Raw genomic sequence first — 17,702 nt, 5'->3', positions numbered from 1 at the left:
GCAAATTTACAATGATGTAATTTGTCTGTGGTTATGAAATCAACTGCAATGGTCAGAACAGGTGTAAACTCATTTAGTGTGTGACTGGAGTGTGGTTACATAATTGTTTTACAGAATGATCAGCTTTCAAAGCAGCAGTAGAATAGTGCCTTTCCATTTCAGGTGCTTTGCAGCAATTTCAAGACCTTTTTAAAGCTTCTTCTTGCATAAATGGATGTAAATTCTGATGATTGTCGATTATTGCCATGGACTTCATTGATTGATTTTGCTGGTTTTAAAATGTCACTTTAATTGCCACACAATTAGTGGTTGAATGTTTTCAGTACGCTGAAACCATAAAAATATCATAACTAATTAATCTGAAAACTTGGCAGCTTCGCGTCGAGCTCAGAGTGAGAGAATCATGCCCTCTTTGTTTCAGTGAAGCGCTTGATAGATATAACAATGGATCTGGACCTGCGGCAATGGCAGAGACTATGGGGCCAATTCACAGAACTAACTTAAGACAAACTCCTAAACTTACTGCTTTTGGTATTCACAGAAGTTAGGATTTTGTCTTAAGTCTGTCTTAAGACAAACTTAAGACAAAATCCTAACTTCTGTGAATACCAAAGTAGTAAGTTTAGGATTTTGTCTTAAGTTAGTTCTGTGAATCGGGCCCAGTACCCTGATATGGATCTTGATGGTGGCAGAATGGCGGAATAAATAGCTGGATGGATGAGAGAGTGAATGGATAGGTGGATGAACATGTGAAAGGATGGCAGAGGTAAGACATGGATGGATGGCAGCATAAAGCAATGGATAGATAGGTAAATGGACAGGTAAAATAATGGCAGAGTAAAGGTATTATTGGATAGATGAATGAATGGATAGGTGGATAGGCAGGTGAAAGGTTGACAGATTAAAATTAAGGATGGATGGATGGATGGATGAGTGCATGGAATGAGTTAATTTATGTTAGAGTGGATGAATGAGTGAATTGATGACAGAGTAGACGGATGGCTGAATGGATGCCAGAGTGGCTAGATGGATGGATCATGAATGGCTAGATGGATGGCTGAGTGGGTAGATGAATGACACAGTGGATAGATGGATGATGATGGATGGCTAGATGGATGTTTGAGTTAGTATATAGATGGAAGAGTGGATGGGTAGATGGCAGGGAGGATAAATGGAAGAGTAAATGGATGGATGGTAGAGTCGATAATGGATGGGTGGCAGAGTGGATAATGGATGGATGGCAGAATGGAGAGAAGGATCACAGAGTAGGTGGATGGATGAATGGATAGATGCATGGCAGAGTGGATGGATGGAAAAGTGGATGGATGGATGGCATACTGGATAGATGGAAGGCTTGATGGATGTAATGAGGAAAAATAACGGAAAAAATAATGAATGACTGATGCAATGTAAAGGTGAAATAGTGGATATCAAAAGGTGGTCGGGTGAAAGGATGCTTGGATGGAGGAGGCAAGGGAGCTCAGTTAGGGTGCATTGGGTTCACTTACTTGGTGCCATCAAAACTTTAGTACCAAATCAGGGAGTATGTTCATTTTCTGTCTACTCTCTAACGGCAAAATTGGACTTGCTAATATGTGTTATAGAATTCCAATAGAAGGTTAGATGTGCAAGACATCAGCTGCAGAATGGAGGAGACCATGACAACATATCCAGATATTCACACTCTGAACTGACAGACACGTACTAAGAGCCTTGTGTCCACATCCCAAAGCACAAAAATGCTAAAGGATTAAGGAGCTCAAAAGGCAACCAAAGGCACATGAAAGCAGCACCCCCACCAGACACCATGGGGGAAAATCACAGGGCCTTGATCCTCACCCCAGCAGGCCCAGCCAAGGAGAAAACCCACCAGGCACCAAAAAACCAGAGAGAACCTGAGCCAACACCCCTAAACGAGTTAGGCTCAGGTGGAACGGCCACCAGCGTGAAAAAACAGGCAACAGCAGCCCAAAGTCCTAAAGGAAGTCCTGAGAGGCAGAAGATGGACACAGACTGGCCCAAAGCAAAAGTAGCGGCAGCAGAATCCCACCAAAGATCCGCCTCAACCTGTAGACCTTATGCATAGGCAAAGTGCATGTTCACACATGGGCATCTTGATGCTGAATAACAGAAGTGTATTGTTATCCCACTCAATGATACTCCTTTAATCAACCACAGAAGAATGAAAGGCTGAGTGCACCCACTGGGGTTTGAACCTGTGACGATGTGGTTAAACACAGGCCTCTACAGTGGAAGCATTAGTCCACCAAGCCACCATAACCAGCTTTGGGAAAGACCAACAGTGGTAACGCAAACAAAAAACAGGAAATGCAGTGGGTATGCAGCCAGGACGACCTGGAGAAGCCACGCAAAGGACCAAAAACATGCAGACAAGGGAGACTTCTTGCATAGGACCACCAGAACATATGCCATAAATCGGCCCAGAGTGGAGAAGTCACTAACCGGAACCTTAAAAAAAAAAGAATCCAGATAGCGGGTCAAAGAAGGAACCTTAAAAAAAAGAAATCCAGATAGCGGGTCGAAAAAGAAGACCATTGGGCACTCTGCCACTGGTAGTGGGACTCGAACCCTCACAATTAAGGGGCTGGCGAGACAAAAGGCTCAAGACCTTGCCTATGAGTGACAGCTCCCAATTGTACAGTCCTCCAACATCTTCAACGTTGGCCTGGAGTAGCAGCCCAACAAGCCGTGAGTGCAGAACCATCAGCAAGGCCCCAGAGGAACAACCCAGGGCACTGGTCTTCCAATTGGAAAGGGAGTTGTGCTAAAAGCACAATTGCAAAAGGACCAAGCCCCATGAAACGGGGCACTGAAAGTCAAAAATGTGTCTGCCGCATTCCCGGCAGCCGCATACACAAAAGACACAGCCCCTGGAGACAAAGTGCTGCCAGAACTACTGAGCACTTGACTCCCCCCCCCCCACGGACCACAGGAAATGCACCTTGCCCCAGCCAAGCACATGCACTGGGAGCATAGTCCCAGGGGGTCCATAGAGCACAGAAAAGACCCACCTCGGGAAGTGCAATGCGGCAGAGACATGAAACAAACAAAAATGGAATACATGTACAAAAGAACAGAAAACCAGCGCTTTCTTCCCCCCTTCATTTGTCTCTGGAGAGGGAAACAAGCAGGCATAGAGATGGGTGGGAGGGGGCTTTATTCTGTGGAAATACAAAAAATACTAGCATGTTAGACTGCCTGTGTGGAGGCAGGACAGCCTCATATTGTAATGACTGGGATGAGGAGGACCTATGGAGGGGTGATCAATGCTCAAAGGTGGGGGCGTAGGCTGTTCCCTCCCTGGTCATCCCCATGATACCATGTTTGTAAGTGAGAAATAATATATTTTTAGCTTGCTCAGAAATTCACCATCACCTGAGTCCTTGAAGTGCGTGGTCTGTGATGCTTGCTGCTGAAAGTTTATTCTTCACTTTGCTTACTTCCTATTTTTTTCATTTATCATACTTCTGTTTTACTGAATTTTAATGTTTTTATTGGCTAACTGTAATGAATCATTCAAGTGTTTACGTTTAGGTACATAGGCAGTGGAAGTTACATTCTTAAATGTATGAAGTATGTTATCCTTTACACTTGCAATCCCATCAAGTGTGGAGGAAAGCCTTGGGCGTAGCCTGCTACTGAAATGAAAATCACAATCTTTGTGCATGACTACAGATGTTTGAGTTATGAGAAAAGGCACATATTTTCTTCTGCTCCTCTTAATTGTCATTGAAAGGCAATATATTTTTATCACCTGTGGAGTAAGCAAGCAATTGGACAGAATGATTGAAAACAACAGTCAATATCCTCCATTCAAACTCTATGGAACTCAACTTATCGCATATGATAAAATCTGAGAACGAGGAGTTAAAAATGTATTGGTTGCGATAAATATTGCCTATTATAATTTTGGGGAATAACAGTAGAAATGGTTAGCTATCTGAAACTAAAACCCTATCAGATCTGCAATACGGATTTAGGAAAGGCAGAGGCACCATCTATCAATGCCTCAATCTACACCTTTTAGTTGGGAAGTACACCGTGGCCAAGAAAGGTACACTCTATCTGGCGTTCATGGACCTTTCCTCAGCCTTTGACCAAGTGAATAGGTACAAATTATGGGTCATGCTTCTCAAACTAGGTGTAGATAAAAATATTGTGCATTTCCTTCCTGATTTGCACAGGGATTTGACTGCCACTGTGAGATATGATCAAAGGGACAACTGCACTCAGGGAATACGTATTGCCAACGAGGATAAGCAGGGGTGCATTTTGGCCCCTCTACTTTTCTCCCGTTACATTAATAATTTGGATCAAGCTTTAGGGGAAGTATGTAAAGACATTCCGCGTGCAGGGGAACAGCTGATCTCGGCACTCCTCTACGCGGATGATGCCGCCCTTCTAGCACGAACTGCAGTTGGGTTACAACTTCTTTCAAACTCCTTTGCTGCTTTTATGAAATCCCTGGACTTAAGTGTCAACTTTTCTAAATATCATATCATGATAATTGGCCTTAAACCTAAAAGGGTTAAAACTCTCCCTTGTGAGGGTAATGTGCTTACCAGGGTCTGAACCTTTCCTTAGTTAGGTACCACATTTGATGATCAGGGTACTTGGACCCCGCAAATACATGCTAAAAGAAATGTCCTGGCCATATCTACATCAGCAGTCCTGGGTTTTGCACGCAGGCCAGGGGCCAGACCTATGCAAGCTCTGTTAAAAATATATGGAGCGAAATTCAAGTTGTTGAAAACAAGTTTTTGAGAAATCTTTTATCTGTCTCACAATCCACTTCAGCCAATATTATCCATCAGGAGACTGGAGTTGTTTGTTTGGAAGATTTAATTGCTACTGCACCTCTGCTGAAATGGATCTCAACGTGGTTAAACCCTGAATTAGAGCTGAACCGTGAAGTCTTGAGAGATTGCCTGGCCCTATATCAAGCAAATCGTATCCCCTGGTTGAGTTATGTCCATAGGCTGGCAGTGAAATTGGGATGGCCAGAGATATTTAACTCGCCAGACAAGCTAGTAAAAGGTGATTTGAAATTGGCGAAGGAATCCTATCTGTTGATGGCTTCTATGGACAGAGAAGAAAGGGAGTTGGTAAAACCAACCGTAAGAGCTCACCAATTGTTAAAAACATCTTGTGCAATTGAACCATACCTGAATGTTGTTACAAATCCCAACCACCGCTTTCTCCTTGTAAGATTCCGGTTGAACCAACTTCACTTCCTTCTTGCTGATCCCCCGGAATGGAGGAGTTTGGAGGAAATGGGGATTTGTTCTTGTGGCAATTTTTCTATCCAGGACTTTATCTGTTTTGTGAGCACTTTTTGCACATTAAGAAGCGTTTTATTTTCCCAATCTTGGAACTATCTCATCAATGTTTTTATATATATTCAAGCCTAGATATCGAAGAACTGAACTTATCTGGGCTCCTGCTACGGGCTCGGGGTCATTCCAGGCCATAATATCTGTCTTGTCTTCATTGACTTCATAACCTGATACTGCTCCAAACTCTTTAGCCAACATAATTACTGTTGGGAACGCCGATCGTAGCTCTGATGTAAAAATAAGAAGATCATCCGCGTATAGGGCGACCTTTCTCTCCCATCCCTCAAACTCAAAAGACTTGATGTTGCTATTGTCTCGGATCTTTTGAGCAAAAGGCTCTATATAGAAATCAAACAAGAGGGAGGAGAGGGGGCAGCCCTGGCGGGTACCCCGAGTGATGTTAAATGGGTCTGATAGTTCTCCATTGACAAGTATAGATGCTGATGGATTTTTATACAGGAGTTTAACTGCACGTCTAAATTTGTTGCCAAAATTAAATTTTTTTAAGACCTTCGATAGATACACCCAATTAACTCTATCGAAGTCCTTGGTGGCATCTAAAGTCATTACAGCTAGAGGTAATGATGTCACCGTCGCCATGTCGATAGCACCTATAAGATCATAGGTCAACTCAAACAGCTGACGCCCCCTTACAAACCCCTTTTGATCTGTTTGCAAGATGTTTGCTGCTACCGCCCCCAACCTATTTGCAAGCACAGAGGTGAAAAATTTATAATCTGTATTTAGAATTGAGATTGGTCTGTAAGACCCACAATTTAATGCTGATTTTCCTGGTTTTAGGATCAGTGTAATTGATGCATTATCCCATGATTTGGGAGGGGGCATACCTTCAAGAAGGATCTTATTAAAAAGCTCAGTCAAAAATGGGATAATCGTTGGAATCAAAACCTTATAGATTTCAGATGGCAATCCATCAGGTCCTGATGCCCTGCCTTTTTTACTATTGGCTACAGCTATCCTGACTTCCTCTTGTGAGATAGGATTTTCCAGATTATTACTTTGTTCTGATGTTAAAACAGGAAGAGAAACATCCGCGAGCCAATCTACAGCCTGCTTTGGCTCTACATTATTATCCTCAAAATAGATATTACTGAAGATGTCACGAAACGTTCTCCTAATATCTAAATCAGTAGAAAATGTATTACCATCAGACCTGATAGAGTTAATATTATTCCGCACCAAGTCGGTCTTAGTTTTCCATGCCAGCAATTTGCCTGCACCTTCGCCGTATTCAAAATGTGCCAACTTACTGGCTTCCCATCTCTCTTGAACCCTAGCATTTAATATCGAGCTTAACTCTCCTTTCAAGATGGTCATTTTATTCTGCTTCTCCTGAACCGTAGTGGTGCAGGCATCAGGGTACCTAGAAATATCTGCTTGAAGATTGGCCAGCTCTAGTTCCAATGAGGTCACTGCTTCTCTATAGGTTCTGTTCTTATATGATACTTTGCTTTTTATCTGACCTCTTAAAAAAGCCTTAAGTGTATCCCATATAACACTAGGAGAAGCAGATCCCATATTTTCATCCAGAAAAAATTGGACCTCTATCTTTAGGGCATCAGTGATGTTAGTTGATAACAGTAATGATCGATCAAATGACCAATTATTTGATTGATTTTTCGGAAACCCCTCCAAATCTAAAAGGATTGCCGCATGGTCTGAGAGATGAAACGGAAGGTGGGATACAGATTTAACCAGGTGAACTAAGGATTGACTAATCAGGATGAAATCGATTCGAGATTGGTGATGAAACCTATAATTTCTAAAAGTTATACCTCTTTGTTGTCCATGCTTTGTTCTCCAGATATCGTTATATCCTAGCTGCTTCATATTCTCTTGCAAATATGCCCTAGTTTTGGACAGAACTTTAGCTCTATTAGACGGAGATTTGTCCACTAAGGGATCTAGGACTATGTTAAAATCACCTGCTAGGATAATTGGGTCAGGCGACGAATATAGATGTGAAAAGACAGTCTTCAAAGCTGTTGGATCGTCTTGATTTGGGCCATAGTATCCCACTATAGTTATTTGAGCCCCATATATTATAGCTGACACTATTGCCCATCGTCCTCCTGGATCTACAAGATTCGAAAGCAGTCTCGCTTTAATGGATTTTCTAAATAAAATTGCCACACCTCTAGTGTGTGTTGCTTGTGACGTCGCTATGCAAACATCAATCCATCTGTTCCTCTTAATCAATATCTGTATTTCTGGTTCAGTCAAATGTGTCTCCTGGAGTACTATAATCTGCGCACTCGAGTCTCGAAGATATTGCATGATGTTATTTTTCCTGGGACTAGTCCGCAAACCATTAGTATTCCAGGAGAGAATAGACAATTTACTCATCTCTTCATTACTGTTATTCCCACAAAGAGAATAAAGAAACATCTATAGACCATGCGACCAGACAAAAAGAAGATTCTAGCTGAGACATATCCTAACGAAAACCACTTCACATCAAAAACCAAATTACCACAAAAAAGAGGACTCTTTTTTAGTTTTTTCCCCTGCAACCCCCTTCTTGACCCACCCTCCCCTCCTGGAAAACCCTTGTCTTACCTATCTGGAAAACCAGAAGATGGCACTCTATTGTGAACTCCCTGTCTATTTACAGTCGGTTAGATAAAAGCAATAAAAAAAACAAAGGAATGTAAGCGGGAAGAGGTAAAACTTCATGCCCTTACTTAAATCCTCTTAGATTAGAAGAGATGTGTGGTGCACTGCTTTACTGCTTTAATTATATAACAACTACCTAACTTCATCCCGTTTTCTTATTTCTTTCATTTTACTTTTTCCATACCTATACCTGTGCATCCCTTTTTTTTTTCTCCCCCTTTTTTTTTTCCTTCTTTCTCATTTTTAGTTTTCAAATTTTCTTTCTCGTCTTCCCTTTTATCTTTAAATACTGAACAATTTCGCCAAATTGTCTCAGAAAAAAAAAGATATCCTCTATTTACCTGCTCCTTTCTCCCTGCCTATAGTAAGCAGTAGTTCATCAGCTGCCTGCACTGATCTTATGTTGTGCATGGTGTTATTATGCATAATTCTCAGTGCAGCGGGAAAAACCAATTGAGCAACTGCGCCATAGCTCCTAAAAGCCTCAAGCCTTTTTCCAAATTCCCATTGTCTGTCAAGTGTAGACCTAGACAGATCTGATCTCACTTGAAAACTAAACCCTCTTGCACTGACAGTTTTCTGCTTTAACGCAAGATTTAGGATGGTTTCCTTGATGGAATATGTGAGAAAATTAACCAAAATCTTTCTGGGCTTGGTTCTTTGGGGATTCTTCTTAATGGGCACTCTATGAATACGCTGGATGTCTCGAGCTAATTCCTCCTCAGTCTGGTCTAATCTTAGCGCCTCCTTCAATAACGAGATAATATATTGCTTGAGATCTGAGCCTTCCTTTTCCTCAGGAATATTCATTATGCGCAGATTATTCCTTCGGGCGTTGTTCTCCAGCATCTCCATACGTTCTGACAGAATTTGATCCTCTTTCCTAAGAGTGACAATATTCAACTTAGCCTCTTCGAGGTGCAGGGACAAGCCTGTCACTCTATCTTCTAGCGTTTCTGTTCTCATCGATAAGTCACTTAGTTTTTTGTCTAAACTCTCACAGTAGCATCTAATGTCTGCTTGATTAGCAGCTGAGGTTTCAAACCCTTTTTTTATATCTACCGATAGAGAGGTAAACATCTCCTGAAAAGACGTCTGTAAGGTAGTGATCAAATCTGTGTTTGTGTTAATAGGTAGATTAACACTAGGCAATGGAGGTGAACTATCTGATGTAGTTGCTGATGTAATTGCTATAGTCTCTTGTGTAGATCTCTGAAGGTCCAAGCTAGCTACTGAGGCTAACATGGGAGGCGGACCCAGTGGGGGTGCCAAAACTAAAGCCGGTGATGAGAGGTGACTTAATGAACCAGCAGATGAATCCTCCATCACTCTTTCTGTATTAGCAACCTGATCGTCGCTCTCTTCCACTCCAGTTCCCTGGTTCATGGAGCATTCCGCGCCCTCTGCCATCACGTTTAACAGGTTGTCAGCCTTGCCAGCCCTATCAGGCTTGTTTAGCAGATCCTCGGAACTCATCAGACTCTCAAGACCAATATTTTCTTCTGGTACCTTTTCAAGCCTGTCCGGTAATAGTACTACTTGTGGTACCGCCTTAAAATAGGACCTCAGTGATGGAGTTATTTTGGATACTGAGACAACGTTTTGACTCTTAGACCCTTTGGCCTCCCCTGGCTGATTTACGCATATAAACACGTTTCGCTTTAACCTGCCCAGTCAGGTAAGAGGAGAGCTTCTTCTTACTACCACAGGAGTAATCTAAGGTAGAAGTATCACTTCCCTCAGACTCCACTATTTTTATCGCAGATTCACCCTTACATCCAATCTTATTTACATAGTCTGGTGTAAGCGAGCACAAGTCAGCAGCGGGGGTTGAAATGTTATCTCGGGACAGCGATTTTTTACTCCTCCCCCTGCTCAGCTACCCCTTACTAACCTTCTGTTTGCTACCTCTCAGATTGTAGGTTGCATCTGATCCGTTTACTCCGTTTCCGTTTCCGCAGTTATCACCTCCTCCACCTTCACCTTGCTCATGAAGTAGTTTTGCCTCTCCTACCTTCGGCGTCTGTAGGAAGGTGGCTACCTGACTATGGTTACCCCAGATTTTTTGCCTGTGTTTAGCTGGTTTGACTTAGTTGACCTGGTTCCCTGCTAATCAGGGCCCCAGGCCATCTGCTCTCTCTGTAAAATGGATTCCATGTACCCTAGGTACATACCACAATTGGAAATGGACTCCTTGTCAGCCCCTGTATAATGCACTATAGGTGCCCAGGGCATAGGGGCCACCAAGGCCTACCAGGGACTGCAGCATATCTTTTGCCACCCCTGGCTGGTTCTTAAATTGACACAACTGGCTGATCACTCAGCTGGGGTAAGGTGGTGTAATCACCCCTTACTTAGATATAGTATACCTATATCTAAACCTATATCTGGACACATATAAACCTGTGAGCCACTCCTATGGAAGGCCTCATCAATCCTGGAGGCAGAGTGCGCGGTTTAATGTGAGATGGAGCTCTAGCATGAGCTGAGCCTGTCTGCAGCTGTCGGGAACAACTCCCTAAGCTGTTTCAGGATAATGCCATACCATATACTCTTAAGTGCCTTATAATCCTCGCGGTTATATAGCAACTCTGGTTTGGCTTTATCAAAACATGTCGTGTAAGGTGTCATACGATTTGGAATACTATCCCCTCGCCAGTTCTGGCGACGGGGATAGCATTCCACCCCTCTAGAGGGGTAAGACATGTTGCTTTGCTTAAATGCGGTTAATTTCTAAAAGGACCTTAGATCCACAAAATGGATGCCTCTGCCACAGAAAAGAGTCTGACCCCCTGAAGCTGACCGAAACTCAGCCAAATGGGGCCTGGACAAAGGGTTTCCTGTCGCAGGGGGGTGTTACCACCCTCCAGACAGGAGATAGTGGATTGTAGCAGGGAGGTTTGAAAGAAACCAGACACTGCTTGGGGCGCACAAGGCTGCCCCTTGCATAATCCGGCCAAACCGGTTCTGGGGCACTCCAGCCCTCGTGCCAGGGCGGCCTGGATCAAAGGAAGGGGGTGTATCCACCCACTTCCTGGGTCCCACCCATAGGAGGGGACCTAGCAGGTAATCCAGCCCCCAAAATTAGCATAAGACTGGGAGCAGTGCCAATGCACTGCAGATTATCCTGATGAAACATAAGAAACGAAACTCTGGACCCTTCGACATCCTACTCAACGTAGAAGCCCGAAGAATCTCCCTTGTGGTCAAGGAGTGACCACCCTGTGCAAACAGGCACCATCCAGCCATCGACGTCTACTTTGTTGCAGTTCCCACCGGAACTCGAGCGACAGAGATCGAGGAGATCAAGCTTGCCTGCTTTCCAACAGCCCGATCCACAGTCCCTGCAGAGCTGAGACCCGTGGAGGCGACCGGAAGCGTGGGGCACGCCATGTTGAATTGACCACGAGACGCTGACCGTGCAGCCCACGAGTGACCCTCGAAGCTGTACACCGGGGTTTGAGAAGCCCCAACCCTGAGCCACTCTTGCACCGAATCTCACCCCTCTACACTCATCGAGTGCTGCGTGGGGCCCTTCTGCTACTTTTGGCTCAACGCGTTGGCCCGGTCACTTGCCAGCCGGCTAGTGGCCCCTGTGCCGACGAAAACTTGAAATCGACCTGCGAATCTGGTTGCTCCAGATCTGCACCAGCTCCCCTGAAAAGGAGCCCCCACTCTGACCCTCCTGGTTCGAGTGAGAAGCAATCTCCCGGTTCCGCGTGGATTGCTTTTGCCAAGTGTTGTTTGCTCCAATCCTGAAGCCGACAGCGCCGACGGCGAGAGCCTGCGTGGGACAGATCGTGACCTGTTCCTGGACGTCGTAGATGCCCCAGAGCCCACGTGACAGCGGAGAGAAGCTCCTCGACAACGACCTGATTGCGCTCGACATTGCCTGGTTCCGTCCTGGTTCCACCCTGGTCACTGCTGAGTGACCCAGACTCTGTCCCCTCTGCTTTCAGGTACTTTTCGACTCGAGTCCACCCTTGGACTCCACCGGATACTTCTCTTTCACCCTGCCTGCAGCCCTTTCAGCTTCAAGCACCAAGAGCCTGCGTGACGAAACCCGACTCAACTTCGACCCTGTGCACCCGCTTCCTGTGGGTGAGGTAACTTTGCTCCGCCGGTGTTCCCACACTGGTACACATCTCTAGGGTCTGTGTCTTAAGTTTTGTTCCTCTAGGTTCAGCGGAAGTGTCCTTAAACTTTAACTTTGCAACTTTTACGCACCATTGGTTAACATTGGTGCATGCGTGCGCTTTCCGCACTGCTCCCGAATCCCGTGGGCCTCTCCCAACTTCAGCACTGCTTGTCCCGACTGCTCCCAGCGATTCCCTAGGCCCTAGGCCTAACCACTGTTCGATTGGTATCTCTTATACCACTTGTTTAGTATATGGTTTGAGTGGCCACCCGCCCTCATCCATAATTGTGCAACTTTGTATGTTTAAACTGTGCTTTTGATTTAACGCTTGTGCCCCTTTATTCATAAAGAATACTGGGGATTGTTTTAGTAATAAATACATATATTTTTATAATATATACTTGTGTGGTGTCCTTTCATTTGATATTACAGGATTGTATGTGGTAAAACAGCTCGCTTAACACAACCTCTTAAGTTAAGCCTTTAGGCTGCTTAGTCCATGCTACCCCTAGGATAGCTTGTCTAACAAGGTTGACTTACAACCTGACACCATAAGGGATTGTTTGGTCTGATAATAGGTGGTTCCAGAATTGGAAACATCACCTATCAGGCCAACTTCTCACATTGGTGAGCAGCGGTGCGGATTTGAGCTTGCTGTTGTTTTACCATTGCAATCTTTTATCAAATTGAAAGATCACATCAAGTACCTCTAGGTACATATAAAATCAAAAGCTTAGCATACTTAAGTTCTACTGAACTTAGTAGTTGTAGATAAAAGGGATTAGCACACCCTGACTACAACTCACTAGCAAGGTACAGTAGGAAAACACTTAGTGTAGGTAGGTGCATCACTTACACCACACTAGAGTCATGTCTGACACAGGAAAAGCCTCAGGGTCTGCTCCTGTGACAGTTGACCTTACCAAGGCAACTTCCAGCTATGACAAACTAATCCGAAAGGACTTGATTGCCTTGTGCATATCAAGAGGGTTAAAAAGGGGCAGAAGTCCCACCTGTCCTATCCTGATAGCCATTCTAGAGCAGGATGACTTAGAGAAGGGAAATGAACCTCCCTTAGAATCAGGAGAAGGAGTGAACCCCCCTGTAACTGATACCACTCCAGAGGACGAAGAAGAAGAGGAAGAAGAGGAGGAGGAGGAGGACTCAGATGTAGAGGACCCAGAGAATCAGGATCAGAGGGGTAGCCAGGTCCAAGTTGCCAGGCTTAACCAGGCCAACTTAGACCTACTGGGGAATGGAGAGGGCCAGCACCTCCCCAGATCCCACCATGTCATTCTCCCAGGCAACAGAAGAGTGAGATCTCCCTCAGGGGACTCTCATATTTCTAGTGCCTCAAGAGAATCTCAGAGAGGCATGGCTGCTTCTCAAAAGCTAGAGCATAGGACCAGAATGAGGGCTGTCAAACTCCAAATAGAGAGGGAGGAGGTAGCCTTGGCTCAAGCTAGACTTGCCTTGGCAAGAGAGCAGAAATTGTGTGGCTTAGATGCCACTGGTGGCAGCAATATTCCTAAAGAGAAACCCAGGTCCTATGATAGTAGAAACCTGACAAAGATTGTGCCCCCCTACAAGGAAGGGGATGACATCCACAAGTGGATAACTGCTCTTGAGAGAGCCTGCATGGTACAGCAGGTTCCTGAGGAACAGTGGGCAGCAATCTTATGGTACTCCTTTTCAGAGAAAGGGAGAGATAAGCTCCTCACTGTCAGACATGAGGATGCAAACAATTACAAAGTCCTGAAGAGTGTCCTAATAGATGGGTTTGGCTTAACCACTGAACAGTACAGGTTGAAGTTCAGAGACACCCAGAAGACACAGACACAGGATTGGACTGATTTTGTAGATTGTGCTACTAAGGCTCTGGAGGGTTGGCTACATGGCAGCAAAGTACATGACTTTACAGGATTGTATAGTTTGATTATGAGGGAGCAGATCCTAAGTAATTGTCAGAACCAGCTCTTACACCAGCACCTGGTGGACTCTGATCTGACCTCTCCCCAAGAATTGGGAAAGAAGGCAGACAAGTGGGTCAGAACCAGGATTAGGCCTAAGAATCAGGACAGTAACCAGAAGAAGGAGTCTACCAAGCCTCAAGATAAGGGTGGGGATAAAAATAAAGAAAAGACTTCCCCAGGGCCCCAAAACTCCAAGAATGGGGGTGGGTCCCAAGACACTTCTTCAACTGAGAAAAAGCCTTATTGTTATGCCTGTAAACAGGTTGGGCATTACAAAACAGACAACTGTTGTCCCAAGAATAACAATAAAGAGAATATACCTCCAAAGCCAGCTCCACCACCTCCTGATACTGTCAGCAGTAATCCCCCAGGAAGTGGGAGCACACCCAGGAATCTGGGTGGGTTTACTTTTGGAGCTCAGGTGGACCCTGGCCTATCCAGGTCCCCATCACCCAATGATCTTGTTTATGAGACTGGCATGGGGTTTGCCAACTTCTCTGATTGCCCAAATACTTTGAGCAAATATAGACAAGAACCCATCATCAATGGTTTGAAAGTTGAAGCTTTTAGAGACACAGGGGCTAGCATCACCATGATGGCTGATGGTATAGTCCCCTCTAAGCAACTTTTACCTGGTGCCACATACCAGGTAACAAACATTGATGGCATCAAAACAAATCATCCCATGGCAGTAGTAAGTCTCAGCTGGGGAGGTGTCATTGGCCCAAAGAGAGTGGCAGTGTCATCAAACTTGCCTGTAGACTGCCTACTTGGTAATGATTTGGAAATCTCAGCCTGGGCTGAGGTTGAACAGGAAATCCATTCTAGAATGGTAAATTCCAATGGAAAGGTTAGTGGGGCTGTAATGGCTACAGCCCCAATCCAAGATGTCCTTCCTGAAAAGGTTGGTAGGGCTGAGAAACTCTCTGCCCCATCTTTAGCAAAAGCTCTTCCTGAACAGAATAGCAAAGCTGTTATGATAACAGCAGAAACCCAAACTGAGTCTCCTCCTGAAAAGGTTGGTGGGGCTGTGATGGCCACAGCCCCAACTCAAACTGATATGTGCGTTGTGAAGCCTGAAATGATGGATAACTCCACACAAACTGAGAGCATGGAGGAGGAAGAGAAATCTCCCCCTCGCCAGACTTTAGGACAGGATCAGCCTCCTCAGGGAACTGATCTTACCCCTGATGAAGGAACTGCCCCAGAGGTTGTTAGGCCTGGCCTGACAGAGCCTCTGATGGCGGTGGACCCTTCTCAGGTGGGACCCAGTCTGGAGCAGGTAACCTGCCCCTCTCTCCCTTGCCTTAGCCAGCCCAGGGCTGCAGAGGACAAGAAGGACAGTGAGACCCAGAGGGCCCTCTGTCAAATAAAGCACCCCCATCAACAGATTAGGGGCACCAAAACTAGTAGCCCTAGTGAGGTGAAAACTTTAAAAACTCCTGAGGGAGCCCCCTTAAAAACAGTTAGGGACCTCCCACAGAACGAGTCTGTTGGGCACAGCCAAACCTGGGACCCAAAGGGCCCAAACCTGAACTGTCCCCCCAGCAAGCCAAACAGAGGGACCCAGCCTCCAGCTTTAGGTAGCCAGAGGTTGACCCTGAGAGCACAGTGCAACTCAGTTAAAGAAAGAAAGGCACACATGGTGGAAGATAATTGGAGGAAGCTGAGCCCTAAATTAATAGAGCCTCACTTCAGTACTCCATATCCAAACCAGCCTTTAACTTTGCATAAACACACCCAAGGTAGTGATTCCCTATGGTGGAGACCCTCTAATACCCCAAGGGTGAGGGACTGCTTAGTGGACCATGAGACAGGGGGTACCCATGCTAGTGCAGGTACTTCCTTATATGGCCACTCAGGCAATATAGGCTTACCTGGCCAAGGATAGCCTTATCTCCTTTCGTTTGGGGGGGGGGGGGTTGTGTAGGAAGGTGGCTACCTGACTATGGTTACCCCAGATTTTTTGCCTGTGTTTAGCTGGTTTTTTGACTTAGTTGACCTGGTTCCCTGCTAATCAGGGCCCCAGGCCATCTGCTCTCTCTGTAAAATGGATTCCATGTACCCTAGGTACATACCACAATTGGAAATGGACTCCTTGTCAGCCCCTGTATAATGCACTATAGGTGCCCAGGGCATAGGGGCCACCAAGGCCTACCAGGGACTGCAGCATATCTTTTGCCACCCCTGGGTGGTTCTTAAATTGACACAACTGGCTGATCACTCAGCTGGGGTAAGGTGGTGTAATCACCCCTTACTTAGATATAGTATACCTATATCTAAACCTATATCTGGACACATATAAACCTGTGAGCCACTCCTATGGAAGGCCTCATCAATCCTGGAGGCAGAGTGCGCGGTTTAATGTGAGATGGAGCTCTAGCATGAGCTGAGCCTGTCTGCAGCTGTCGGGAACAACTCCCTAAGCTGTTTCAGGATAATGCCATACCATATACTCTTAAGTGCCTTATAATCCTCGCGGTTATATAGCAACTCTGGTTTGGCTTTATCAAAACATGTCGTGTAAGGTGTCATACGATTTGGAATACTATCCCCTCGCCAGTTCTGGCGACGGGGATAGCATTCCACCCCTCTAGAGGGGTAAGACATGTTGCTTTGCTTAAATGCGGTTAATTTCTAAAAGGACCTTAGATCCACAAAATGGATGCCTCTGCCACAGACAAGAGTCTGACCCCCTGAAGCTGACCGAAACTCAGCCAAATGGGGCCTGGACAAAGGGTTTCCTGTCGCAGGGGGGTGTTACCACCCTCCAGACAGGAGATAGTGGATTGTAGCAGGGAGGTTTGAAAGAAACCAGACACTGCTTGGGGCGCACAAGGCTGCCCCTTGCATAATCTGGCCAAACCGGTTCTGGGGCACTCCAGCCCTCGTGCCAGGGCGGCCTGGATCAAAGGAAGGGGGTGTATCCACCCACTTCCTGGGTCCCACCCATAGGAGGGGACCTAGCAGGTAATCCAGCCCCCAAAATTAGTATAAGACTGGGAGCAGTGCCAATGCACTGCAGATTATCCTGATGAAACATAAGAAACGAAACTCTGGACCCTTCGACATCCTACTCGACGTAGAAGCCCGAAGAATCTCCCTTGTGGTCAAGGAGTGACCACCCTGTGCAAACAGGCACCATCCAGCCATCGACGTCTACTTTGTTGCAGTTCCCGCCGGAACTCGAGCGACAGAGATCGACGAGATCAAGCTTGCCTGCTTTCCAACAGCCCGATCCACAGTCCCTGAAGAGCTGAGACCTGTGGAGGCGACCGGAAGCGTGGGGCACGCCATCTTGAATTGACCACGAGACGCTGACCGTGCAGCCCACGAGTGACCCTCGAAGCTGTACACCGGGGTTTATTCACAACAAAGAAGGGGATTGAGGCTTTGAAGGCCGCACCAATAGTCAAGTTCCTAACGTTAATCAAAGTCTGGGTGCAACTGGTCTAGGATACAACCCCCTAGATCCCAAAATAGAACAAATAAAAGATTATTTGTTCTGTAAATCTAATTTCATAAATTGACCTCGCACACCAAAAAAGTTATATAATAAACACAGTATCAATGTTCAATCTACATTCGTATTGTGAA

At 45.5% G+C, this 17,702-nt stretch overlaps 1 protein-coding gene across 1 annotated transcript in view; it reads left to right on the top strand.

Annotated features, from left to right (window-relative positions):
- The window catches only part of LOC144774115 (vomeronasal type-2 receptor 26-like), a 103,205-nt gene that overhangs the window by 62,490 nt on the left and 23,013 nt on the right, over window positions 1–17,702 (top strand). The window lies entirely within an intron of this gene.

The sequence above is a fragment of the Lissotriton helveticus genome, chromosome 8 (assembly GCF_964261635.1).
Source record: "Lissotriton helveticus chromosome 8, aLisHel1.1, whole genome shotgun sequence".
Lineage (NCBI taxonomy): Eukaryota > Metazoa > Chordata > Amphibia > Caudata > Salamandridae > Lissotriton > Lissotriton helveticus.
This window is presented reverse-complemented; position numbering and strand designations above follow the sequence as displayed.